The sequence below is a fragment of the Lissotriton helveticus genome, chromosome 1_1, assembly GCF_964261635.1.
Source record: "Lissotriton helveticus chromosome 1_1, aLisHel1.1, whole genome shotgun sequence".
NCBI lineage: Eukaryota > Metazoa > Chordata > Amphibia > Caudata > Salamandridae > Lissotriton > Lissotriton helveticus.
Window position 1 is genome coordinate 1,032,701,404 of NC_136057.1, and position 27,009 is coordinate 1,032,728,412.

Consider the following 27,009-nt stretch of genomic DNA (forward strand, 5'->3'; position numbering starts at 1 on the left):
TATGGTCTCTAACCTATGGTTTTTTCAGTGAATTTTCAAGGTTTTGTAAATGCAAATTCCTAACTATATATGGTCTATAACCTATGGTTTTTTCAGTGAATTTCATTGGTTTTTTAAAAGCTAATATCTATAGCTGTAAAATATATTCTTTATTACGTGACGTATCACGTAGCCACGTGAGACGCCTCATGACACGTCGCATAACCGTGACGTATCGGCTCTGCAGCGCAAACAAAACCCGTAACGTAAGCGTGCCGGAGCACGCTTACAGATATATATATTTTTTTTAACCTTAATTAGACAAAATCCACACGTGCACATATCTTGAGGCCTTGCAAAGGCACATCAAACAAACAGTCCCTACAATTTTGCCAAGTTTGCTGGAAATCTATTCCCTTAATTTTTTTTTTACTGTTTCTCTTGGTTTTCCCCTTGTTACGCTTACCGGGACGCTACCCGGTACGCGAACCGGACGCTCCAAAAACACAAGATGGCGGACTCCCGTTACGCTGCCGGTTAGCTGCCCGGTTCGCGTACCGGGAAGCGCCTCTACCGCGAAAAATCGCGGGGGACTTTAATATCCCCCTCATCAATCCTAGGGGGTCAGGAGGGGTTTACCTTGCCCCCTTTCCTTCATTTCCCCCTTCTTTTTTCACCACATCTTGTCTCTCGAACCTACCGAGAGACAAGATGGCGGCCTCTCCGGACTGTTTACAATGTTGACAGCTACGCTGCCGGTTAGCTGCCCGGTTAGCTGCCCGGTGAGCTGCCCGGTTCGCTGCCCGGTTCGCGTACCGGGATGCGCCTCTACGGCGTAAAATCGCAAAAAAAATTTTTTTTTTCTTTTTTGCCCCGCGGGGCACTTTAATATCCCCCTCATCAATCCTAGGGGGTCAGGAGTGGTCTACCTTGCCCCCTTTCCTTCATTTCCCCCTTCGTTTTTCACCACATCTTGTCTCTCGATCGTACCGAGAGACAAGATGGTGGCCGCTCCGGACTGTTTAGAATGTTGACAGACACCGGAGAGCCAATCAGCTTCGCTTCGCGAAGTTCCGTTACGCGTCAGGTACGCGAACCGGGGCGCTAACTGGAGCGCTTTCACAGATATATATATTTTTTTAAACGTTAATTTCTCAAAATCCACTGGAGCACATATATTGAGACATAGCAAAGGCACGTCGGGCAAACCATATCTACAATTTTGCCAAGTTTCATGTAAATCTATTCAGCCGTTCGAGCTAAAAGTGAGTCCAACCGCCCTATGGAAAAATGAATGGGAAAAACGCGTTTTGGGACCCCCCTTTTTTCTCGGCCCCCCTTGACGAAACCCCCCCAAATTTTCAGGGGCTGCTCAGAAACAAAATGTGCCATTTTCCTGAAAACGTCAGCCAATTCCGTCCACAAACGCCAAAGTTATTAGACATAGAATTTTCAGAAATCCCATAGAGAAAAAATCCTAACTATATATACCCACTGGCTATCGCCAGTAGGTAATATACATATATAAACATATATAATCTGCATATCTATATAAATATAAATGCATGCATACATATACATATATGCATACATATGCATGTTATTTACATGACAGTTTTAAAAACACTAATAAAAGCAAAGCTAAAAAGCCACCTCATTACAAACAGAATGGCTTTAACTTAAACGAGGGCGAGATCTATTGCATTTTCAATGCTTGTTTACTTTGGTTCTATCAAGAAGGCATTCAGATGTGTCACACATTTGCCATAAATTCTGAATGTTAGCACTCTAGTTGCTCATTAGATCACTGTAGTAAAGCTAGTGCTCACCAGGGAAGTCTGCTGCTAATCATGGTTTGCAGCCATTTTCCCGCATTTTTTATCCCGCAGACTTTCAGTCCGCATACCATTATCCCGCAAGGTCATTGACCTCGCATACCATTATCCCACATTTTTTCAAAACGCATGTGCATTTATCGCGCATGCCTTTACAAAGAATTACGTTTTAAAGGCATGTATGGTAAATGCATTTGCGTTGTGAAAACCACGATGACGAGAGAGGTAAGTGGGTTTGTGTTAATTTTTCCGTGGGTTAGTGATTGTGTAGTGTAGTGTAGTGTTGTGTAGTGTAGTGTTGTGTTAGTGTAGTGTAGAGTTGTGGTGGTTGTTTAGTGTAGGGTCATGCTGGGGGTAGTGTTTTAGGGTTTAGGGTTGTGTTGTAGTGTTTGCGTAGTGTAGGGTCATGCTGGGGGTAGTGTTTTCGGGTTTAGGGTTGTGTTGTAGTGTTTGCGTAGTGTACGGTCATGCTGGGGGTAGTGTTTTAGGGTAGTGTTGTAGTGTTTGCGTAGTGTAGGGTCATGCTGGGGGTAGTGTTTTCGGGTTTAGGGTTGTGTTGTAGTGTTTGCGTAGTGTAGGGTCATGCTGGGGCTAGTGTTTTAGGGTTTAGGGTAGTGTTGTAGTGTTTGCGTAGTGTAGGGTCAAGCTGGGCGTAGTGTTTTAGGGTTTAGGATAGTGTTGTAGTGTTTGCGTAGTGTAGGGTCATGCTGGGGGTAGTGTTTTAGGGTTTTGGGTAGTGTTGTAGTGTTTGCGTAGTGTAGGGTCATGCTGGGGTGTAGTGTTTTAGGGTTTTGGGTAGTGTTGTAGTGTTTGCGTAGTGTAGGGTCATGCTGGGGTGTAGTGTTTTAGGGTTTTGGGTAGTGTTGTAGTGTTTGCGTAGTGTAGGGTCATGCTGGGGGTAGTGTTTTAGGGTTTTGGGTAGTGTTGTAGTGTTTGCGTAGTGTAGGGTCATGCTGGGGGTAGCGTTTTAGGGTTTTGGGTAGTGTTGTAGTGTTTGCGTAGTGTAGGGTCATGCTGGGGGGTAGTGTTTTAGGGTTTTGGGTAGTGTTGTAGTGTTTGCGTAGTGTAGGGTCATGCTGGGGGTGGTGTTTTAGGGTTTAGGGTAGTGTTGTAGTGTTTGCGTAGTGTAGGGTCATGCTGGGGGTAGTGTTTTAGGGTTTAGGGTAGTGTTGTAGTGTTTGCGTAGTGTAGGGTCATGCTGAGGGTAGTGTTTTAGGGTTTAGGGTAGTGTTGTAGTGTTTGCGTAGTGTAGGGTCATGCTGGGGGTAGTGTTTTAGGGTTTAGGGTAGTGTTGTAGTGTTTACGTAGTGTAGGGTCATGCTGGGGTGTAGTGTTTTAGGGTTTTGGGTAGTGTTGTAGTGTTTGCGTAGTGTAGGGTCATGCTGGGGGTAGTGTTTTAGGGTTTAGGGTAGTGTTGTAGTGTTTGCGTAGTGTAGGGTCATGCTGGGGTGTAGTGTTTTAGGGTTTTGGGTAGTGTTGTAGTGTTTGCGTAGTGTAGGGTCATGCTGGGGGTAGTGTTTTAGGGTTTAGGGTAGTGTTGTAGTGTTTGCGTAGTGTAGGGTCATGCTGGGGGTAGTGTTTTAGGGTTTAGGGTTGTGTTGTAGTGTTTGCGTAGTGTAGGGCCATGCTGGGGGTAGTGTTTTAGGGTTTAGGGTTGTGTTGTAGTGTTTGCGTAGTGTAGGGTCATGCTGGGGCTAGTGTTTTAGGGTTTAGGGTAGTGTTGTAGTGTTTGCGTAGTGTAGGGTCAAGCTGGGCGTAGTGTTTTAGGGTTTAGGGTAGTGTTGTAGTGTTTGCGTAGTGTAGGGTCATGCTGGGGGTAGTGTTTTAGGGTTTTGGGTAGTGTTGTAGTGTTTGCGTAGTGTAGGGTCATGCTGGGGTGTAGTGTTTTAGGGTTTTGGGTAGTGTTGTAGTGTTTGCGTAGTGTAGGGTCATGCTGGGGTGTAGTGTTTTAGGGTTTTGGGTAGTGTTGTAGTGTTTGCGTAGTGTAGGGTCATGCTGGGGGTAGTGTTTCAGGGTTTTGGGTAGTGTTGTAGTGTTTGCGTAGTGTAGGGTCATGCTGGGGGTAGTGTTTCAGGGTTATGGGTAGTGTTGTAGTGTTTGCGTAGTGTAGGGTCATGCTGGGGGTAGTGTTTTAGGGTTTTGGGTAGTGTTGTAGTGTTTGCGTAGTGTAGGGTCATGCTGGGGGTAGTGTTTTAGGGTTTTGGGTAGTGTTGTAGTGTTTGCGTAGTGTAGGGTCATGCTGGGGGTGGTGTTTTAGGGTTTAGGGTAGTGTTGTAGTGTTTGCGTAGTGTAGGGTCATGCTGGGGGTAGTGTTTTAGGGTTTAGGGTAGTGTTGTAGTGTTTGCGTAGTGTAGGGTCATGCTGGGGGTAGTGTTTTAGGGTTTAGGGTAGTGTTGTAGTGTTTGCGTAGTGTAGGGTCATGCTGGGGGTAGTGTTTTAGGGTTTAGGGTAGTGTTTACGTAGTGTAGGGTCATGCTGGGGTGTAGTGTTTTAGGGTTTTGGGTAGTGTTGTAGTGTTTGCGTAGTGTAGGGTCATGCTGGGGGTAGTGTTTTAGGGTTTAGGGTAGTGTTGTAGTGTTTGCGTAGTGTAGGGTCATGCTGGGGTGTAGTGTTTTAGGGTTTTGGGTAGTGTTGTAGTGTTTGCGTAGTGTAGGGTCATGCTGGGGGTAGTGTTTTAGGGTTTAGGGTAGTGTTGTAGTGTTTGCGTAGTGTAGGGTCATGCTGGGGGTAGTGTTTTAGGGTTTAGGGTTGTGTTGTAGTGTTTGCGTAGTGTAGGGCCATGCTGGGGGTAGTGTTTTAGGGTTTAGGGTTGTGTTGTGTTGTAGTGTTTGTGTAGTGTAGGGTCATGCTGGGGGTAGTGTTTTAGGGTTTAGGGTAGTGTTGTAGTGTTTGCGTAGTGTAGGGTCATGCTGGGGTGTAGTGTTTTAGGGTTTTGGGTAGTGTTGTAGTGTTTGCGTAGTGTAGGGTCATGCTGGGGGTAGTGTTTTAGGGTTTAGGGTAGTGTTGTAGTGTTTGTGTAGTGTAGGGTCATGCTGGGGGTAGTGTTTTAGGGTTTAGGGTAGTGTTGTACTGTTTGTGTAGTGTAGGGTCATGCTGGGGGTAGTGTTTTAGGGTTTAGGGTAGTTTAGTTGTTTAGTGTATGCTAAAGGCATATTCGTTCTAAAAGTTTGTTATTTTAATTTGCGGCCTAATAGTACATGCGGGATTTTTTTTGCGGACTGATGGTATGCGGGATTTCGTCATATATTCGCTAATCATACTTTCTATGGCAAAATGAACCCCCTCATTTTGTTCCTTTTTAAATTAAATGTTTTAAGAGTTACCACTTTATTCCAATCAAGATGGCTTCAGGTGTGCCATACCTTTGTAATAAGTAGGACTGTTAGCACTCTAGTTGTTCTGTAGAACACTCTGGATCATTCTGTCATTGGGCTATAGTTGGGCTACATCTGGCTGATATTTGGGCTACATTTGTTTTTTTTTGTCTCTGGTGGCCATCTTTGGGCTACATTGGGCTACATTGGGCTACATTTGGGCTCCAACATATATATAGCCCAATGTAGCCCAATATATATTTTTCAAAGTTAATTTTCGTAAAAACCACTGGAGCCTATATCTTGAGACATAGCAAAGGCACATCGGGCTACCAGTCCCTACAATTTTGCCAAGTTTGGTGTAAATCCATTCAGCCGTTCAGGCTAAAAGTGAGGCCAACCGCCCTATGGAAAATTGCATGGGAAAAACACGTTTTGGGACCCCCCTTTTTTCTCGGCCCCCCCTTGACGAAACCCCCCCAAATTTTCAGGGGCTGCTCAGAAACAAAATGTTCAATTTTCCTGAAAATTTCAGACAATTCTGTCCTCAAACGCCAAAGTTATTCGACATAGAATTTTCAAAAATCCCATAGGAAAAAAATCCTAACTATATATACCTACTGGCTATCGCCAGTAGGTAATATATATATATATATATATATATATATATATATATATATATATATATATATATATATATATATATATATATATATATATATATATATATATTTTTTTTTTTTACTTACCTGTGATATACTTACATTTTCGTTGTAAAGGCATATGTGTGGTAATGGACATGTGGTAATGGCATGTGCGGCTCCGTCATTCATCCCACTACAGGAGGCCAATCCTCTGCTCCAAATGGCCCTTGTATATGTACAGTGAGGTGATTGGCTGCAGGACTTGGCCTCCCCCCTCCCCCCCCTCCCCCCGGTACCGCCACCCAAGATTCTGCTCATTGGTACTGCAGCATCTTGCAAGCTTCCTTACAGGAGCCTTCTCTGTACTGAAAAACAATGGGGTGGAAGCTTGTACTGGGCTTCCCACAGGAGTACTGTGAAAACTCAAAAGAGGGCTACACTGGGTCCTGCGGGAGGGAGTACCACGATTCTCATGTCCTAATATTTGTTTTTGTTTTAATCTCTGGGCCACTTTGGATCCCTACCCACCCCATGAGCTTGTTTAAAAAATCTTTTTCAAGACACAGAGACCCAGTCTCTGGGTCCTGGAGTGGCATCTGTAACATTTTTTTTTTTTAGAGTTGTGGCCCAGAACCAGCACAGGTACTGCATCCCGAATTGGCTGATGGGAGAAAACTCCCACTGTCAATAGGAAGACCTTATTTTAGACTTTTTTGCTACTAGAGGATTCCCGCATGACCTACTGTCCAGACAGATCTAACTTGCTAACCCCTTCATGCCCAACTCAGCCCAACACTTTAAACACCAATTTCTAAAAAACGGCTGAATGGATATACACCAAATCACAAAAGTAGTTCCAACTTTTTGCCAAATTTGTCGTAATTCCATTCAGCAGTGTTTTGTACATCAAAAAGCAAATTATCCAATGACGAATTAACATGGGCTATCCCCTTTTTCTTGGACCCAGATTGTTGACGGATCAGTGTGAAACTTGAAGAAAACGAGGTGTATGAACTTTTTTTTAAATTTATTTCCAAGAAACTACTTCCAATTTTTGTTTAAGAAAGCCACTGCACTCCGAGAGAGTTTTGTTATGCAAGAATTTAATCCGTTTGCAGTGGAGAAATACGCATCACCGCATTTGGCGTTTACATTCCTTTGTGACAACGTCGATCACTTGTTACACGGTGCACTATTTACAAATAAACTGGTGCCGACAATACAATAAACATAGCAGAGGAACAAAAATCAGTAATGGCACTTTCAACACCATTGTAAAATGAATGAAATACCAGCGCACCACTACCTCCGGAGAGGTGTCCTGGCGCTGGGGGCCATCAGGAAGATTAAGTGAGCTATTTCCCAGAGTCACATGGTGCTGGGCTAACCTGCTGCTGGCACCGGGGATCGAACTGTGAACCCCGTGGTCCCTAGTCAAGCACCCTGGCTGCTGCACCACACGTCTTCCACTGGAGAGGCTTGTGCATTTAAATTCATGTAACACATTGATATAACTTAATGCATTGCGTTAAACCAACACAAATCATGCAGTGAAATATAATGATATCTGGTTGAAATCCGCAATATTTCATAAATCTCCAACAGCAATTAAGTGCCTAGTGAATTCTTGACAATAGCGTGTTTCGGTGATCACCACCACCTTGTTCACATAACGTCACCGCCATTTTGATTAACCATTTATACAACCTTGTTCCTACGCACTGCGGCATGGACACTGATATAAATACTACAACATTGTTTTAGATATTTACACTAAAGTGCACTGTGCAAAAATTCCTTGAAATTAAAAACCAGAATAAAATAATTATTGCTGACATTGTATCCTGGGTTGCCAATCCATTTAAACCATTAGGATCTCCAGGGCTGGGTTACAAGTGAAGGCACCGGCTTACTTAAACCATGGTACCATGAGAATGAACAAATAAAACATACTTTGATGTCAATATTAATTGATTAGTTTTTAAATATAAAAAAAAATTGTGCATCGTGCAAAGGCTCAGTTAAGTACAATTCAATTGCATAGGTGTGATTGCTACATTTCATTGAAAATCCAAATTCACAACACCATAATTATTGCTGACATTGTACTATATTTTGCCACCTCATTCAAAATTACCAAATGTTCAATAAGTCACTTTGACTGGGTTCCATGAACTCTGCACTATATCTCCCAATGGAGTGGGTATGTAGCACTGTTTCCACTTGCTCAGTTTAATTCCTAACTGCCTTATTCAGAAACCCTTCCGCCCTCAGTGTTAATTTTATCCTAGAAAAACGTGGCCTAAATGAAAAAAACACAAATATTAACTAAATCAAATTCTGTTATACAGTCTGTGACATTCTACAACGGCTATATAGATGCACATACATTTCGTCATCCGAATTTGAGCCACTCAGTACTTTTCTATTCAACATAATTATGTAGCGAGACTCTAGTCTCATCAATCTCTGTTCCCTGTTGCCTCCTCTCAAATTCCCCGAGACCAAATCTATAACATAATAGACCAGGTCAGAAACTTTTCCCCCATGATTTTCATGAATATGGCGTACAACAGGGTAACTCTTATCTTCCCTAGATATAGCCTTAGATGCTGCAAGATCCTGACATTTGTCATATGTATGGTACTGCCCACATACACCTTAGGGCATGAACATTGTAGGATATACACTACAAACTCACTCCTACAACTGTAGGAGTTCCGTACTTTTAGTGAGGTATACTCTAACTACTAAAGAAACCAACAGCGGACCCCACCGAACTCAAGAATTACCGCCCCATCTCGCTCCTCCCGTTCCCAGCCAAAGTCATCGAGAAGACCGTCAACAAGCAGCTGGCCGCCTTCCTCGAGACGAATGGATCCCTCGACCCCTCACAGTCTGGCTTCCGAGCCAACCACAGCACCGAGACCGCCCTCATCGCTGCCACCGATGACATCCGAGCCCTGCTGGACAACGGTGAAACAGCGGCCCTCATCCTCCTAGACCTCTCCGCGGCGTTCGACACTGTTTGCCACCGCACCCTAGTGCAGCGCCTCAGCAACATCGGAATCCAGGAGAAGGCACTGGAGTGGATCATCTCCTTCCTCGCTGGAAGGACACAGAGAGTCCGCCTACCACCGTTCAGATTTGCAGCCACGGAAGTCATCTGCGGCGTTCCTCAGGGCTCCTCGCTCAGCCCCACCCTCTTCAACGTCTACATGAGCCCCCTGGCGGCCATCGCACGCCAGCACAACCTCAACATCATCTCCTACGCCGACGACACCCAGCTGATCCTCTCCCTGACCAACGACCCCGCCGCCGCCAGAACCAACCTCCACGAAGGGATGAAAGACGTAGCCGAGTGGATGACGACCAGCCGCCTGAAACTGAACTCAGACAAGACGGAAGTCCTCATCCTGGGCTCCTCGCCCTCCGCCTGGGACGACTCCTGGTGGGCCCCCGCCCTGGGCACCGCACCCAAACCGACAGACCACGCACGCAACCTGGGCTTCATCCTGGACTCCTCCCTCTCCATGACCAGACAAGTCAACGCCGTCTCCGCGTCCTGCTTCAACATCCTGCGCATGCTACGGAAGATCTTCCGGTGGATCCCCACCGAGACCAGGAAGACGGTCACCCAGGCCCTCGTCACCAGCCGACTAGACTACGGCAACGCCCTCTACGCCGGAACCACCGCCAAGCTCCAGAAGAGACTCCAGCGGATCCAGAACGCCTCAGCCAGACTCATCCTCGACATCCCCCGACGCAGCCACATCTCCGGACACCTGAGAGACCTGCACTGGCTCCCCGTCAACAAGAGAATCACCTTCCGTCTCCTCACCCACGCACACAAAGCCCTACACCACCAAGGCCCGAGCTACCTCAACAACCGCCTCAACTTCTACGCTCCCAAACGCCACCTCCGATCGACCAACCACGCCCTCGCCGCCGTCCCCCGCATCCGAAGAGCGACAACAGGAGGAAGGTCCTTCTCCTACCTGGCCGCCAAGACCTGGAACACCCTCCCTACCGACCTCTGCCTGACCCAAGATCACCTCTCCTTCAGGAAGAAGCTCAAGACCTGTCTGTTCGAGCAGTAGAGGCACCCCCCCCCCTAAGCGCCTTGAGACCCTCTGGGTGAGTAGTGCGCTCTATAAATGCCTTGATTGATTGATCGTATAAAGGGGATATAAATTCCTTCAGAATCTGGCCAATTTTGCAGGCCTTGCATCTGTGGTATTTCTGAAACCCAGGATAAGGTGTGAGCCATATCTCAGATTTCATCATCTCATGGCTGCTAACACATAATTCACTCTGCATTGATTTGTCCCTCCTAAATGTGAGAAGTGGATTTTTTTGTTACGGTCTTGTCAATGGTTGAATCACTCCTAATGTGGTTCCAATGGGAGGAGATAGATAGAGAGATAGATAGATAAAGACAAAATCGGCTTTAAAAGAGGCCATCATTGATGGCTTGGCCTTCAGCCCCAAGGCTTGATTGTCTGTACTGGGCATCGGGCATTTTCCCAGGAGGCTGGCAGTGTAGGGGCAGGTATAGTGGCAGTGCAGCAGTTTTAAAAGCACAGCCTGCAGAGTTCCATGTATGTTCAGCAGTTTTCAGGTAACAATAAAAGCGTCAAGATCACCCTGGTGATTAACGTTCCTGCTGGAGAGAGAGCTTTTGACTGGTGGCACTTTTGACTCATCTAAGGTAGAGCAGAGGGTTAATATGCCTGCTGCAAAGAAAGTGTACCTAATAGATCATAGAACAGTATTTTTATGTGCATAGCTCAGCGGACTACTGCTTTTGTCACAAAGATCCTTTTGTTACTGTGCAAGTTATAATCATAATCTACCACAGTGAACTATGAACTGCTGTCAAAGAGCTGCATGCAAACTGTGTGGTACAGGTTAGAAAGTTATGTTTATTCCCAGTCTTTCCTTAATTAAATGTTGTGAAATGGTGTGTGTTTGCATAGAAATACATTCTTATTAGTAAAGCCAACCTGAACCACTGTGTTACATTCTGAATACTGAGTTTTTGCTTCTCCAAACGAAGCACTCTTAAAAAATGTCTACCAGGGGGCGTGGCTTGATGCAGAGTGCAATGACCGCTTAAGTGAGGAGCTACGCTGAGACATCGACCTGCAACTCACTATCCGTCACCCTTTCTGACCCTCAAAGTTCCTGGAGGGCAAGCAACACAAGGAGCACTTGCGGTGACTTGATGGGGATGAGTTTTGAATCCCGAGAGAGCTGCAAAGAGCCTAGACCGGTATTAGATGGAGGCGGCCGGCCCTGCGTAGCAGCTCAGCCAGAGAGGCCTGGTCGGAAGCGGGGGTTTCTGAAGAGCCTGCGGGAGCGGAGGCACTGAGGTGAGTGTGCCTGCCGTTCCCAGTGACAGCACTGAGGCCGGTGGAGCTGGGAACATCCAGAAATACAGAGACACCCCCGAAGGCCGTAAAAAATTCCTATTTTAGAGCCCCACAACAACTACGCAAGGGCTGGACCGTGACAGGGAACCCACGGTGGCGGCCATATTGGGAGTAGGATCCAGCGCGAGTGGACCTCGGACGCGCAGCAGGCCTGACAAAACAGAAAGAAAGAGTATGGATTGGGGCGTCGTCAAAAGAAATAAGTAACAAGCGTTGCAGTGGCCCCCGGGGACAATACAGTGCTCGCTGCCAGAGACAAGGGGAGACCAAGCAGCCACCAAGGGAAGGCCTTGGGGTGGTCCCACATGCAGAGAAGACCTGAGTGACTGCAGGGAGGCGTTCCCGGCTCCCCTTCCCGAACTCCTTAAGAGTACTGAGACATTGGTGAATGAAGGAGGTGGCCAGGGGGTACAGACATTGGAAAACCACACTCTCCATAGGAGACTGGAACGACCCCAGGACAAACACCCCCAGGCTGCAGGAGTGCAAGCAGACACAGGGAGGCGAGGCTGAAGATCAGGAACAGGAAGTCCACCCAGTAGAAGCCAGTACATCTGAGACGAAGACCCCGAGGCGGACGGAAACCAGTGACACCCACATATAACCTTAGCCAAGAGTTGTGGGTCTCCTTACATTGCACCTGGGTCGCAGGCAGAGGAGGAAGGCCTGAGAGACCTGCATTGTGACTGCCACTTGGTAGGTGACAGGCCCACGGGTCAAAAACCCCACCAAATTGTCAGACTACTAGCATGGAAGACCAGGCAGAGCAGGGAGGCTACACATAATGACTCCCCCAACAGTAAGTTCTGCAAAGAACATAGAGCTGGAGGAATGATGTAGCCCAAGGGGAACCTACCGCCACAATCAAACAAGATTGATAAATATGCGGTCCCCAGATCCCACCAGGAGGTGGATACCCGGCCCACCAGCCTCAGGGGCACCTTCCCTGGAGGAAATAATAACGGCGATACAGACTCTTCAATCCTCTCTGGAACCTAAAATAGACTCAGTAACTATTGAGGTGGGCCTACTCAGAACGGATTTCCAGAAGATGTCTGATAAAGTGCACTCCGCAGAGGCTGATATCCGCGAGCTCCATCCTTCCTTGAAATCTGTTGTGGAGCAAGTGCGTAAGCTAACTAAGCAACATGAAGCCCTGGAGGCAAGAGTTGAAGACAAGGAAGGGAGGTCCAGGTGAAACAATGTACAGATAGTAGGAGTCCCTAAAGGAGCAGAAGCCCAAAGCGTCGACCTGTTGGTTGAAGATTTGATCACAAAATATCTGAAACACAAATTCTATCGAAGTTCTTTTCAGTTAAAAGGTTACAACAGCCCCCAGTCCCACCTCCAAGACCAGGGGCCCCACTGGAGACCATCATAGCCCCTTATGCTGAACTTCAGAGATCGAGATGTTATCCTGCAAGCAGTCCGGACACAGGAAGACCTTAAGTATGAGAATTCTACGATTCGCTTTTTTCCCCCGACTTTACTTACCAGGTTCAGCAACAAAGGAGGAGTTTCGAGGAGGTCACGAGAGCCCATCAAATGACAAACGCTACAAGGACTATGAGGAGCAGACTGGGAGGTGGGTCTGCAGTGAAAAATGGGAAGGAGCATGGGATTGATGGGGTTTGCGGGCCTGATACGGTTGTCTAACTGCGCACCGAGCCTTAGACCGGGCGTATGGGAAAGTGGGTGAAATGAGCCGGGCGGGAGCTTGTTCCCCTAGGGGCGAGGGGATACTTGTGGGTCGTGTAGGCCCGCGGAGAAGACATGTCGGGGCAACCGAGCCCCTGATATAGGTAGTTTGCAGTATGGGGCGACAGGTGCTCTGCAAATTGGGGTTGTGGGAAGTTCAAGTGCCACTGTGCAGGGTGGCAGGAGGGGGGAGATAAGGGTTCCTTTGTTTCTTTTAAAATCATAGTAGCAGTTGTACTAGGCACAATGCTTTGGGGCAGGAGGCACAGCAAGGGGGCGGGGTCGAACCCTGGTGGACATTCAAACATCCGAAATGACCAAGTGACACTAGGGTCAAGCTTTAGAGATGGCTATGCATGAGCAACAGACGCTTAAAATTATATCCTGGAATGTAAATGGCTTGGGATTCAAAATAAAGTACACACTGGTACTCCAATTTATCAAACGACACAGACCAGACATGGTCTTCCTGCAGGAGACGCACCTACAGGGGCATAACTACAAAGCGCTAAATAGATGGGGATACACATTGGTGGCACATGCCGGGTACACGTCAGAGTCCCGAGGAGTGGGAATCCTTCTTAGAATTGCCATGGCCTATGTCCCTGGGAAAACGTAGAGAGACCCTCTGGGCAGATTCGTACTTCAGATGAGGAGGTGGGATGGGCGAACTCTGAATCTGAGCTCCGTATACGCCCCACCAGGGATTCAGTGCGACACTAGATCAGCCCTCGGAGCGCAACACTTAGAGATGACGCTTGGCTCATCATTATAGGAGGTGACATGAATGGTGTTGCATCCCTGTCGGAAGACAGGTGGCCCGGAACACACCAGCACCAGGAGCCCCTCCACCCTCCGGAGGCTTTGTGTAGGCAATGGGGTGGGCCGATCTACGGAGAGCCCACAATAGGGGGGAGCGTCAATACACACACTTATTGGCACACCATGGGAGCCTTCTCCTGAATAGACTACTTGTTCACACTTGCCAGAGATTTGGGAGGCTTCCAGGACACACAACATTTGGCAAGGGGCATCTCGGATTATTCGCCGGTGGTCACCTGGTTTAAGGGACTGACAGTGGGATGCGTCCTGCACCCAGACTGGCAGCCTGGCATTTGACTGATATAGAAATTTGTGGAGCTTCTGCAGGAAGGCACCGAGAGATACTTTCAGCAGAATTAAGGGTCGGTGGACTCCTGCTGTGTTCTCTGGGAACCCACAAGACAGTGATAAGGGGGCAGTGTTGAGCCCAAGTGAGATTTAAAAAGAAATTACACAGGCAAAAGAATCAGCAGCTCAAGCACAGGATGGTGGCCCTAGAGGTCGAGGTAGTAAGTGGGGGAGAACAAAATAGGAATTTGACACACCAATTACGCATGGCACAACAGGAGTTGCAAGATGTAGTGGAGGACGAAGCAGGGGCCCACGCTTTAGTAATCCAGAGAAGGCTCTATGAGGTAGGAAATAAAGCTACGAAGCTTATTGCCTGGCTTGATAAAATGGGATAGTGAGAGAGGCTGGGTGACGGAAATCCTAGACCATAAAAGGGGTGGTGCATACGGGAGACGAGGAAATAGCGGAGGTATTTGCAGACTTCTACGAGGAAGTATACGCCTCCAAGTCTGGTAGATCTAGCGCAGACTGCACAGAACTCCTAGCAACAATGAACCTAAACACCCTGATGAAGGAAGATAGGGAGACGCTAGACAGGGATGTGATGGCAGAGGAAATAGTGGGGGCTCTTCAGTAGCTCCATTCCGGGAACGTCCCTGGTCCGAATGGTTTGCCCCTTGAACTGTTCAAGAAAACAACTCAAAAGTTGGCACCCCGCCTCTTGAATATGTTCCTAGAGGCCAGGGAGGTTTCCTGATGACCAAAGAACAGCCACCAAAGTGCTCGTCCCCAAAAAAGGTAAACCACCGGCAGAGTGTGCATCATACCACCCCATCTTCCTGCAACGTGGAGCCCAAAGTCCTTGTGAGCAGACAAGCAAGTGTGAGAACATCGGTGGTACATTCCGACCAATCTGGTTTCATGCCGAAACATAGTACGAGTTTACATTTGAGACGGCAGTACGGGGTGTTTCACCCGATGGAGGAATACGGGGTGGAGGATGTGGCAGTTCTCTCCCTTGATGCCTGAATGGCACTACATATTTGCAATGCTGTCTCGGCTGGGCTTTGGTCCCAACTTCTGTACCTGGATTTGTCCAATGTACGTGGGCGAGGGTGTGGGTGAACGGTTACACCTTCCTTGTGATCGAACTGCGGAGGGACACATGGCAAGGCTGTCCACTATGTCCCATGATCTTCACCCTAGCTTTGGAGCCTCTGGCTGCCTGGGTCCGAGGAGAGACCCACTCATCCGGGGAATTACAGTCGAAGATAACTGGGAGGAAAAGATATCTCCCTACACAGATGATATTCTAATCTATGTGAGAAAAAAAACCTGTATCTCGATACCGGGAATTCTGCATATTTTTTAACTATTCGAGAGCTACACCGGTTAACAAATTAACTGAGATAAGTCCCTGATTTTTCCAATTTCCACAGGCCCCCCCTATCCCTGCCATCCTGATGCCCAGCCCCAGTGGTAACGGACGGGTTTACGTACCTGGGATCCGTATCACCAGAGAAAAACTCTTTCTGGCTCACAAAATTCTCCCTCAGATCAATGTTTTCAGGCAGACGTGAGCCACCTGCACACACTTCCCGTTTCGCTGGTTGGGTGGGCGGTCCTCTTTAAAATGATGACCCTCCCGCGAAGGCTATACATTCCTCAGAATACACCGTTTAGAATTCCTGAATCCTAATTCCGCAGAATTAATGGCATTTTGAGGTCTCCGTTGTGGGACGGCCCGAATCTCGTTGGCAAAACTGCAGTGGGGTGTCTATGATGGGGTCCTGGCAGTCCCTGACCTCCGCGTCTATTACTGGTCCTCCCAGTTGAGAGTGGTGAATGACTGGGTGTTTGGAGACCGGATGGAGCCAGCATATAGGATGGACCGCTTAACCATGGGAAACAGGGACTATCCGGCGCCCCTCTATGGTCCGGTCGGGAGGGGCCGGCTTCCGCCCCACATACTGGTAGTGCTACCGGCAAGGAAAGCAACCAACAGATGCCTAGGATGGGAAGGTAAACTTACAGCAGAAACCCCACTGTGGGATAGTGACGACCTGGCAGAGGTTAAAAAATTGAGGGCAGACATGAAATGGCACACAATAGGAATTGAGAGATTAGATGTCGTCTGGAAAGTGGGCACATCAGTCACATTTGAGGCACTGAATGCTGAATATGAGCTGGCACAGGGGAAGATATTTCGGTACAGCAATTGAAGCGTACCATGAAATGTTATCTTCCGTAAGGGGAAGTCATCCCAAATTACTCCTGCATGGAGGACTGACTGATACTGGACCCGATGCCCTCCAAGGTGGTTTCCCTGGTATATAGGAAGATCACAAACAATATGCCGGATAGCCTTGCCTCACTTAGAGAGGCCTGAATGTTATATGTGGGGCCCCTAGACCACAAACAGGGGAGCGAGGCATTGCAGAGCCCCAGAGAGATAGTTATAAGGGCTTGATTTTGCCTAGTGCAGCTAGGGATATTGCAGAGGTCCTACCGGTCTAGGTTGAGAGTATTCCACATGAGTCAGATAGACTCGGCTGAGTTCCCCAGGGGATGTGGTGAGTTGGGCAAATTCTACCATACATTCTGGACCTGCCCGCATATCCATAACTTTTGGGCCGTAATAACGAGGGAGGTAACAGGTCTACTGGTACAGTTCGAGGCCAAGTGGCTATTGTTGGGCGTGTCGATGGAGGGGATGTAGCCTGGTCACGTAAACACTAGGCTCAGAATCACTGCAGGGGTGGCGAAGCGCAACCTAGCAAGGCTATGGGGTGCTAGCAGGTCCGCGGTGATTAAAGACTGGAAGGAAGATTTAGACTGGGGCCAATTAGCCGAACAGACAGTATATCGCTCCCAGTGTTGCCCGTGCAAATTTGAAAAGGTAAGGAGGCCATGGAAGCAATATTATGGTATGAGCAACCAAACAGGGGGCGAGGAAGTTAATATTCTCAGTGTATAGTGGGCTGGGGGGCTGAGGCCGAGACTAACTCTGGTGCTTTAGGGAGCTCTCCAAGGTTTCGGGTGGGCCTGGGAAAGTATGCAGAATATGTCAAGGCCCCCTGCGAGCAGCCCGTTCATTGCACTGTGTTCCGCTTTAACTGATTTGTGTCCTGAATCAATCTGCTCAATAAAAAGAAGTTTAAAAATAAATGTCTACCAGTAAGGATGAAATGCGTATCCTACACCTTGTAGTTCTCTTTGTAAAATGTCCTATACACTGATTTACACATGTATGATTCATTGTCTCTACATCACACACACGTACAAAGTCCTCGATACCCTACACTCCTATGAAAGGCGCTAAACACAAATAAAATACATGTGAAAGAAGGGTTATGGAGAGATAAGAGGCCCTGATGGAGAGTGATAGAGAGGGAATCATTGAAGAGTCCCCATAAAGATTGTTGTATCCTGGTGCACTGTAAGGTCATCATCTACTATGCTTTAGAAGCTAATACAATAGAAAATATAATGGAAAATGTGCTGTAGAATGCACCATTTTTTTCAATTTTTCCCCAGATTTTCCAGAAGGGAGAACCCGCCCAAGTCAGTCGTCAGGCTCACTCGCTGTACACCGTATGGGGCTGGACTGACAAGTTGGCAGGGCTGCTTTGGTTTCTCAGTCCGGTCCTGTTCAGCCCTGTGGTGGTGAAACCTCAGAAGGAGGAATGTCACGTATGCGAGGAAATAGAATATATTTGGGGAACTCCCTCTTCATGCTCAGACCAGTCACCACTGCAAATCCACCTCTCCTTTATAGTCAGATATTTTTCCAAAATCCCCATCTATTCCTGGCCCTTTTACACCGACTTCCGGGTCTTCCGACATATCAACTTGTTGAGAAACCTGCTTCCCAAGTACGACAGGCCCGGGGCTGTTCCGAACAAATGATGTGCAGGCGTACTTTAATGCTGCATGTTAGTTTTGTCGTGGGGGTGAGGGTGTGAAGGGGGGCTAACAAATGCATCGCTACAAGAAGAGTGGGAGCTGGACACAAAAGTGAACCCACATCGCACGTCCTGCCACTGAAAAGGCGAGCTCCACTCCACCATCTAAGCCAGGCATGCCATCCTTTGGTATGTAAATCAATGTCTCGCCAGATGAAGGATGCTGAGCGTGCTGGACCAGCAGCTGAAGCCAGACTCCCGCCGCAGTGAGGTTTCTAGCTCCTTAATCAGCAAGGCTCTTCGCTTTGATGCGTAAGGGTGTTTTCAAGACTCCGTGTCCCTCTCGAGCTGCTGGAAATCTGTGATGTTGGGAGTTACATTTTAGATGTACCTGTGTAACACCTCCCCAGCAAGTGCAAATGAACTTGCCAACATGGTTTGCTCTTTTTCTTTTTTTATCTGCAAGGACAATATTTGTTATCTGTGCTTTCCTCGTGTTATACTTATACTGCAACCAGTTTTGTAGACGTTACGACCTCCTTCTCAGCCTTGAAAGGGACTTCAGCCTGCCCTTGATTAGAACCGTTCCAAAGCTTTGCAAGGCATGGTTGGTTCGGGGGCAGTCTGAGTACCTTGGGGCATCTACAAACGTACACCGCATTGAGCTGGGACTCCCCCACCACTCAACGCCCATCGGAGAAGATTTATCCACAGGAAACTCTTTGTATGACTAAATCCTTTTACAAGTACAAAACAACTTCTGTGAATTTCAAATGCTTTTCCACTCATGAAAAAGGCAATTGACGTGTGTAACTAAAACTTACTGTCCGTCAGAAAAGAGGCAGAACCTGTCCTCTTGTCCCAGTGTCTCACCTCACTTGCCCTCAATCCTCTGTCCCCTTTCCCCTCCTTCACTTTTATCTCTAAATGTGAATGCATCTCCTAACTGCACTCTTGTCTTGCTCCAGCACCTACTGTAAATGCATTGCAGCACTTGAAACCCACAGATAACCGAAAAAAGACGATATGCTGCCCTCTGGGGGAATCTCTAAAAAAATAAGAAGGATAAACGGGAGAAGAGACTGGCCCAGATTCTCGTAAATCAAAAACGTGGTCAAAATAGCACCACACACAATACACGGGTGACGGCTGGCACTTTACCCACCAGACCTCTCTCGCCTTCTAGTGAATGTCAGCACTGGACCACTCAGGGCGCCCTGTGACGACGCCCCCCTTCCCCATCTCCCCAGTGGATCTCACACACACCAACAACCAAAGGTGGCGGGTAAAGGCTGACGAGTGCATTGGCGCCGCTCAAGTAAGTGCAAAATTGCGCCAATTGGCCTCATCTTCAATAAGCACCAACCCAGATGCACCAATAAAGCGACAGTGCTGGCTATGTTCTGCTAAGAAGAACAGGTCTCAGTGATAAATGTGCAACTACAAGTTCCAGAATGCATGGTTCTGTTAGCTAAAAGCCAGGATTGCTTACAGGGGTTTTATTAACTGGAGCTACAGCCAGATATAAGTAAAACGTGTTTGGTTCAGTTCTCTCCATGGGAAGAAGAAAGAACAGTTCCTCGAAAAATGAACCAGTATTTAGAAAAATCTGAAAATAACATAAGTATCTGGAAGCAGAGTTCTCAAGTTTCCAGATCCTGGCGTGAGAAGCTCATGCAGTCCAGGTTTGTTCTTTGTATGCTGGGACTTGTAGTAAGCATTTGTAATATGATAAGAAGAACAACCAGCTCCAGAAGACAAAGCGACAAACTTGAACTGCCTTTACTACTCGTGCACGAACGTGTAAAACTGGAGTTCTATGGAAGGCTTCAGCTGTAGGTAACAACAAGTAACAATTGTGCATCCATTTTATTTTTTGACCGAGAAAGTACCTCCAAACTGAATGCGTGTTTTGCTGCATGCGTGTGAAAGGAGAAAAAGGGAAACGGTTAAGTGCGAAGAGGAAGTTAAAGTGTCATCGGGCTGTGCCCTTAAGCGAGTACAGAGATTACAAAATGCACAGATGTCAACTAGTCTCATGTCATGACTGACACCTGCATTCAGCCAGCAGCCCTTTGCCTTCTGGGATTTAGATGCCTATACTCACAATGTTAAAGGTGAAAGGTCAAGTCTCAGAATGCATTTATGCAGCATAAAAAATGGCCGACGGAAGGTGACAATTACTTGGAGCAACTGTATGTTTCCACTATGGAAATCTGCCGTAGTAAACATTTTACTGTGATATTGATCAAGACCCCTTCAACATTTAATTTGTCAAAATGATTTGAAGCAAAAGGATTAATGTATCTATTTTATACATTCGAATATTTAGTCTAAGGAAAACAACACAGTCAGTTCAAAGAAGTCGAGTTAGGTACAATACGTTTCCCTGCAAACCTTTCTTATAAAATGTATCCAAAAACGGTTGTATCCCAATCAAAGGATGACCAGTGATCTGCAAAGTCTTAGCCAAAACCATAATTCTGACCTATTGTTTCCCGCAGCAATTAAACTTTTAATCGAAATTGGAAATATGCTAAACTACTGACAATGTGTTCCGAAGTAGGAAACTTGATCTGCCGAAGAGAATGTTTTTATAGATAACAATACAACAATAACACAATGACTATTACAATCTGCAGTAGTGGAACAAACACCAGCACATACACTCCACTGAAAAGAGGTCACACTATGCCGGAAAGAGGTGCTATACCAGACAACACTACTGCAAAAAAGTGTACATATTGGAATTGTCAGAAAATATTGCCCAACATAATATCGGATAGTAGTCTGGAGCACTCAAATTGATACAACTCAAAACAGTATAAACAAATAAATGAGACCCATTTATTACAAGAAAACATAACATAAATAAATACCATGGTCCAAGGGTATCTGCGTTGTAGAAGGTTCATTGTTTTTGTGCAGGAAGGGACACTTTCCTGCACAAAAACAATCAATGGAGGCGATTTCCTCTTTCTATGTGTACTGCTGAATGCAGCACACATAGAAAGAGGAAAAAAACGAGGAGAAATAATGTTATTTCACCTCGCTGTGCCTCCCCTGAGGCGGTATAGGTTTTTGACACAGTCCCAGATCTGCAGCTTGTTGTAAATCATGGGAACACCCACCGTAAAACCCATGGCCCGCATCCCCATCATAGTGTAGGCAACGACGCGACTTGCGCTGCGTTGCCTCACTCCATATCTACAAGGCCATGAAAAGCCACGCAGGATGGCTTTACGTGGTCTTGTAGATATGGGTATGCCCTGTGTACCACCGGAACGCCACAAAAAGGAACGCTCATGCGGTGCACAGAGCTCGTAAAAAAGCCCCTGAATTCATTGAGACAACTATCAACGCCTTCTCACCTAGGGATAGTGTTTCCTTCAGCAGAGAAAATATCCACTCTGCAAGGGTGCAGTAAATATGTTTTCAAACAACACACCAATTTCACCCTGTTGATTTCCAAGGATCCTGGGCTGCATGGCCTCTACCTTCATCCGATGCCTTTCCTGACACTCAAACTGGGAGCTACAATTGTTCCTCACTGAGATAAAGATCTCGAGCTGCAGGAGGTGGTGGTAATAATCTCAACATCATGCTTGTTAGCTCAGGTGGGTCCAGGGTCAGCACCTCCAGTGACCTACCGCTTCTATAAACCTCTCCTTGAGTAGCCTCCATGACAGATTGTTCATGGTCTCGGCAACTCGCGTCTTATTATCTCAAGGGCGAGGCATAAACCGAACAGTGAAATGGAGATTGATCCCCCTAGTATCATTTTCCTCCAGAACAGTGAAGCTTTCACTTTAGCACAGCAATGTTTTAATCAATATACAAGCAGATGTGCAAATTCCAAGCCCTCTACCTGATGGCACTGGAGATCTGGCACTGGACCTTTCCAAACCACCCCTGTGCTGCTATTTTATGCCTGAAAGATGTCTGCGTAGCAGATAAAAGCAGGAGGTGCCATTGCTTTTCTCAAGAGTTGAATGTCAGACCTCTTCAAGACCTAGTGCACCTATGGAGATCTACTCAAGTAGCCTTCGTTATCCCCAGTCATAACATTGCATACCTCTAATAAGCCTCTTGAATGTGCAGCCTTCTGGGGGTGCGTACCAAAGCCTTTTCAGCTTTGATTACATGAATAAAACTCGAATATGCCAGTTCATATAAAGACACCCTTGCAAAAGGTGTAATGGGCTGAGCATGTCCTTAAATGGTACACCAATGACCGTTAAATCTAACTTTCACAACAATGTGCTAAAATAATTACTTTGACGTAAAAAGCCCGATATGGAGAACTGTAAATTTGCAAAATGGATGAAAAGGAGCGTATGCCACTAAACCAGCCCAGATTCTAATGACATTTACCCAGCATCGGTGCTAGAACATCATGCGAGGATATGACTAACCCCCTAAGAGAATTCATACACCGGTCTGTAAAAACTTAAATTGTACCCGAATCATAAAAAATCCCTTCATGATGCCCATCGTTAGACTGTTATGTATTGGGAAGATTATTTCATTATGTGTGAAGACTTATCACTTTAAGGAACCAGGCTGTACATCACACTGTGAAAGTCTTCTTTATTTACACTTGTTATGTTATTTAATACTTGTAGAGTGCGCAGCTACTCAACAGAGTGTCCCAGCGCTAAGGCAGTACATGAGAGAAACAGCTTCCAGGGCAGACTCGGCCGATAAATTAATGCTGGAACAGCCAAGTTTTAAGTTGTTTCCTAAAGATCGATAGGTCGGTAGTCCGAGTGTAAATCGGCAGCCCATTCCAGATGAGGGCCACCTGCACCTGAAAGGTGCGACACCCTCTACGAGAGCGAGCGAATTTGTGCATAGTAATCAGATGTTGGCTTGACGATCTTAAGTTTCTGCCGGGAGTATAAAAAGTCACCAGTTTCCTGATGTAATGGGCCCCTGTGCCATATAGTGCTTTAAAGGCTAACACAAGAGCCTGGCCTGAGTTAGAGTTTGGCAGCAGGTACTGCGCCGCAAACATGAGGGATATCCCATCTGCTTTGTTACAACTGAATTACATCCTAATGCACTTGTAATAAAAACATCACCAGTCCGCAAAACACTAAATCAGGCCCTTAGTTACAAAATTTCAATCTTGTAATCACACCTTTTCTTTCGAGTCTGGTCAAGAGCAGGACCCACAGCGTGACATCACTCATTTTGTAGGACATCGCGCCTGCAGAAGCTCATGTTCCATCAGACAATAACAATAAGGGAAGATAAGATGTTACAGAAACAAGTCCTGGGCAACACCAAGCCTGAAAAACATTGTAAATGATGGTGGCCCAACAATTACAAAACTATGAGAAGGGTCCATGGCCTTATGTACATGCAGAATCCGGTTTCCATCTTAACGTATGGCAGCAGTGTCCAGCGTTGGTCCTGGAGCTCTGGATCCGTACCAGATCTTGAGCACAGATTTGTAAATGATCTCCATTTAGATTTTTGGATATAAATGCATCTTATGAGAATCCCTTTAACTCTGGAATGGTGTAGGCTTCCATGCACCTGTGATGGCCACCTCTATGTACCGCATAACCTAAAAGGATATGCGGGGGTTCCGCCTCCGTGATGGTTCTTTTGCATATGCTGGCTCAGCTGCCATCAACACCATGGATCCTAACTCCTTATGTGATGGACTGGATGGAGCAGGCAGCTGGCGTTGGGGCAGAGTAGGAGACGAACCCGCTCATTTGACACCATCAAACATGCTGCCACTCGCATGGCAGTGATTGGCATGGGTATGGGCTTGCTGTAAGCCTTGTGAGCAGTTTTACAAGGTGGCAAAGGTGCTGGGAGGAAAGGAGGTCACGGAATAGCCAAAGGCTCAAAGGAGGTAAACTGGAAATCCGGTTCTCTGTTCTGCCTCTTTATTACATGACTGGAGTTCATAGATGGGAAGATTCTATGAACATCAAAGGAGATTAAACAAAAGATGGGAAAAAGATCTGGATTCTGATATGGCCATGAACTTCCATTTTAATTCAATTTAGGGGCGTTTTTAAAAACCCTTCTTTTCACGGATCACGCGGGACATCCAAACTATTCCAACGTAGGCCGCAGCCCGCACTATAAACCAGCAAACGGAGAAGCATCTTACTCGATCACTCGGAAGCGCTTGGAGCTTCGTATGGTGTTATAAGCACTACACTGTTGCATTCTACAATGCATTATCTCATCTGGAGGCGCTTGCACGACCAGGCACAGAATATCCGGAACTGAATGAAGAGATATACTCCGAGGAGACTGACGAGGTGTCATGGGGAGGACAGCTGACAGCAGAGGTTCAGCAGCAGCCCCAGGCTGTGGAAAGACCTTCCCAGGTGAACTCCCGAGACCCAGTTGCTGCTAGATTTTGAAAGCTATTGAAACTGGCGTTTTATTTAACTTTTTCTTTTTTAATACGGTTGCTTGCTTTGTTTTTCTTTTGCGCAGTTATAACAGTTTTTTGGTGCTATATCGGTGTTTTACCGGTATTTCTTATGAATGAGTTCACAGCTGTATTTTGAACTGAGTCTCCACTTATACTGGTAGTTATTATGTTATGGGCGGATGGTGTTTGATTTCCTGTGGCTGGCTGACGAGTACTTATGTACACTTAACAGCGAGAATAAACATGAAGCCACGCGCCTCACCGGCAGAGTCCTTCACATATGCCCGGTCTCTTAAGCCACTTAACTATCCGTTGTCTGGTCAAACCTTCACAGGGCCCTGCCTGGTGGGCACCACTTGCCCTCAAGTGTCCCGGTTGGAGGGCCCATCGCTTTCGCTGCTGCGCAGTGGTGTGGCAAGGGCACCACGGACCCTATGTAAATAAGCAAATTGCCCTCACCGTCCTTTGGGCTTACGGTAAAAATAGCCACTGATTGCTGTGACTTGGGCTCTTCACACCCGTGCCCCCTGGGGCCACTGCACCTGCCGCACAATAGTGGTTACGCCCTGTCTGGGAACCCGTCACGTGCCCTGTCTGCCGAGCCCTTTGCAGGTGAGGTGGTATGTGGAGAGAGCACCTCACCGGGCCCTGGCGCGTGGCCCACGTGATGCCCTGACAGCAGCGCCACTCCTCTGTTTTGTCTGAGGCACCCTCACCATTGATGTGTCAAGAGCAACTCCAGTGTTTGCAGAACACACCCCCCCCCGTCTGCAGAGGGTCCTCTCCTGATCTGGTCCTTGTTCACAAAATGCCTCGCATATGGCGCGTCAGACTAGCCCTTTACATCAGTACTTTAAATGGGACCATAGAAGTGCAGGTACCCACTATTTAAAGCATAAATATACTGCTGCAGGGTGCCCTCCTTCACAAATGAAAAAAGTGCAGGTACTCAGTAACAGACAGTACCTGCCCATTTAAAGCACTGCTTTACGTATGCAGTCTGTAACATAACAGCGTATGCGCACAACTCCCTGCTCACTCCCTCTCACCTGTGCCATAATATCACTCGTGCCGCGTCAGGATAGTCCTTTACATAGGGCGTAGGCAGTCTGTCACTTAGCTGTGTGTGCACAACCCTGTGTGCTGTCTGCAGAGCTTCCCATCTGTGCCATGTCTGTCCAGCTCCCCTACCCACCGTGCCATGCCTGCATGGACTTTCTCCTGCTCTGGGCTTCCCCAGTGCCGAGTCTGTCCTCTATCTGCGTCTGCACAACCCTCCGTGCTGGCTGCAGGCCCATTCACTCACCTGTGCCGGTCTGGATTCCCGCGAACTCCCGCGTCCCCCGACTGATGCACGGAGTCAGTTCCACGGCTCACCACGGCCCTTGTGGCAGGGTTCCGATGTAGTACCTCAGTTTACGTTGATTAGGGTCATGCACTTTGACCCCCGTTGATTACACCTTCAGCAGCCCTCTGGCTACTGTTTACGCCCCTTAGTCCAGCTGGAACCACTTTTGCTTTCCTTGCAATCACATTAAACTGGCTTGGTCCAGGTGTCTCTTCCTTCAGTGCCACCTTGAAAAACCCACTCGGGGTTCAGCCCAGTTGGTTCTCGCCTCAATCCTCCTTTGTTGAGCCTATTTAGGGTTCGGTCAGATCTCCTCTAGATGGTCCCTTGGAGGGGGCCGAGGCTCAGTTCAGTCAGATCTGATATGTATACTCTGTTCGGACAGAGTCCCTTTGGTGATCCCTTGATTACCAACTTTGGGGTTCAGTTTGGCTTGTCCATGTCCAGTTGCGTCTAGCTTCGATGCCCTCTTGATTCCTTGATTTTCCTCTTTGGGGTTCAGTTCACCTTAGCCTCCTCGGGTCCCTCCTCATAAAAACCTCAGTCCATGTGGGGTGTCATTGACTTAGATTACGCTCTTGCGGCTTCAGTCTGGGTGGCTCATCTTCCTTGGAGCGGCTCATTGGGGTTCAGTTGCGCCTCTGTTTGATACATACTCCTTTAGGGACACTTTCTGGAGTACAATTCGAATTTCCCAAACTCTCGCGCCAGAAGGCGTCCGGCTGGGCAGTGCGAATGCGGCGTCTAACGCGAAGGAGCACCTGAAGTGCAGAGCCCTCTGCGTCGCAGCTGCCCTGCCCGCCACTTCCTGCTTTATGAATACAGTACTTCTGCTATGACAGCGAGCGGCGTGGGAGGGGGGAGGAGGAGGCCCCAGGCTCCGCATGACTCCCAGTCCCACCCTTCCGGTCCAAACAAGCTGCAAACCTGCGGGGAGTCCACGCCCTCCTCACCCACCTGCGAGCGGAGGTGGACCGGCCTGTCCGACCGCGGCTGACAGGCCGGTGACTCATGCCGGGGCTCTCCCCAGAGAAGCCAAAAGAAGGCTGGTCGAGCTGGGACAGACTCAGTTAGACGGCCGCCACTGTAAACTGCATGGGATTAGGTGCAGCTGAAAGGGCGCGAGAATCAACCAGAAGAGAGCATGACATGACGGCTGTGCCAAGATCCGCTGGCCTCCGTCTGGGAAAACGCCCCCCCAAACCTGCCTGCGTCGACTCACAGTGCAGGCAAAGCGGGAGGGCCCGTCAAGTGTTCATTCATGTAAGTTGTCTGGCGGGGCGGAAGGTGCCCTGTACTTATGACGCATTTAAAACAAGTTTGCCCTGG

The 27,009-nt window shown here is 47.5% G+C and overlaps 1 protein-coding gene across 1 annotated transcript in view; it reads right to left on the bottom strand.

Annotated features, from left to right (window-relative positions):
• Positions 1–26,509, bottom strand: part of IRF5 (interferon regulatory factor 5) — a 149,196-nt gene extending 122,687 nt beyond the window's left edge. The window contains exon 1 of the mRNA XM_078677790.1: positions 25,639–26,509. The gene's annotated coding sequence lies outside the window, so the exon portion shown is untranslated. The remainder of the gene's footprint in view (positions 1–25,638) is intronic.
• Positions 26,510–27,009: the final 500 nt, after the last annotated feature.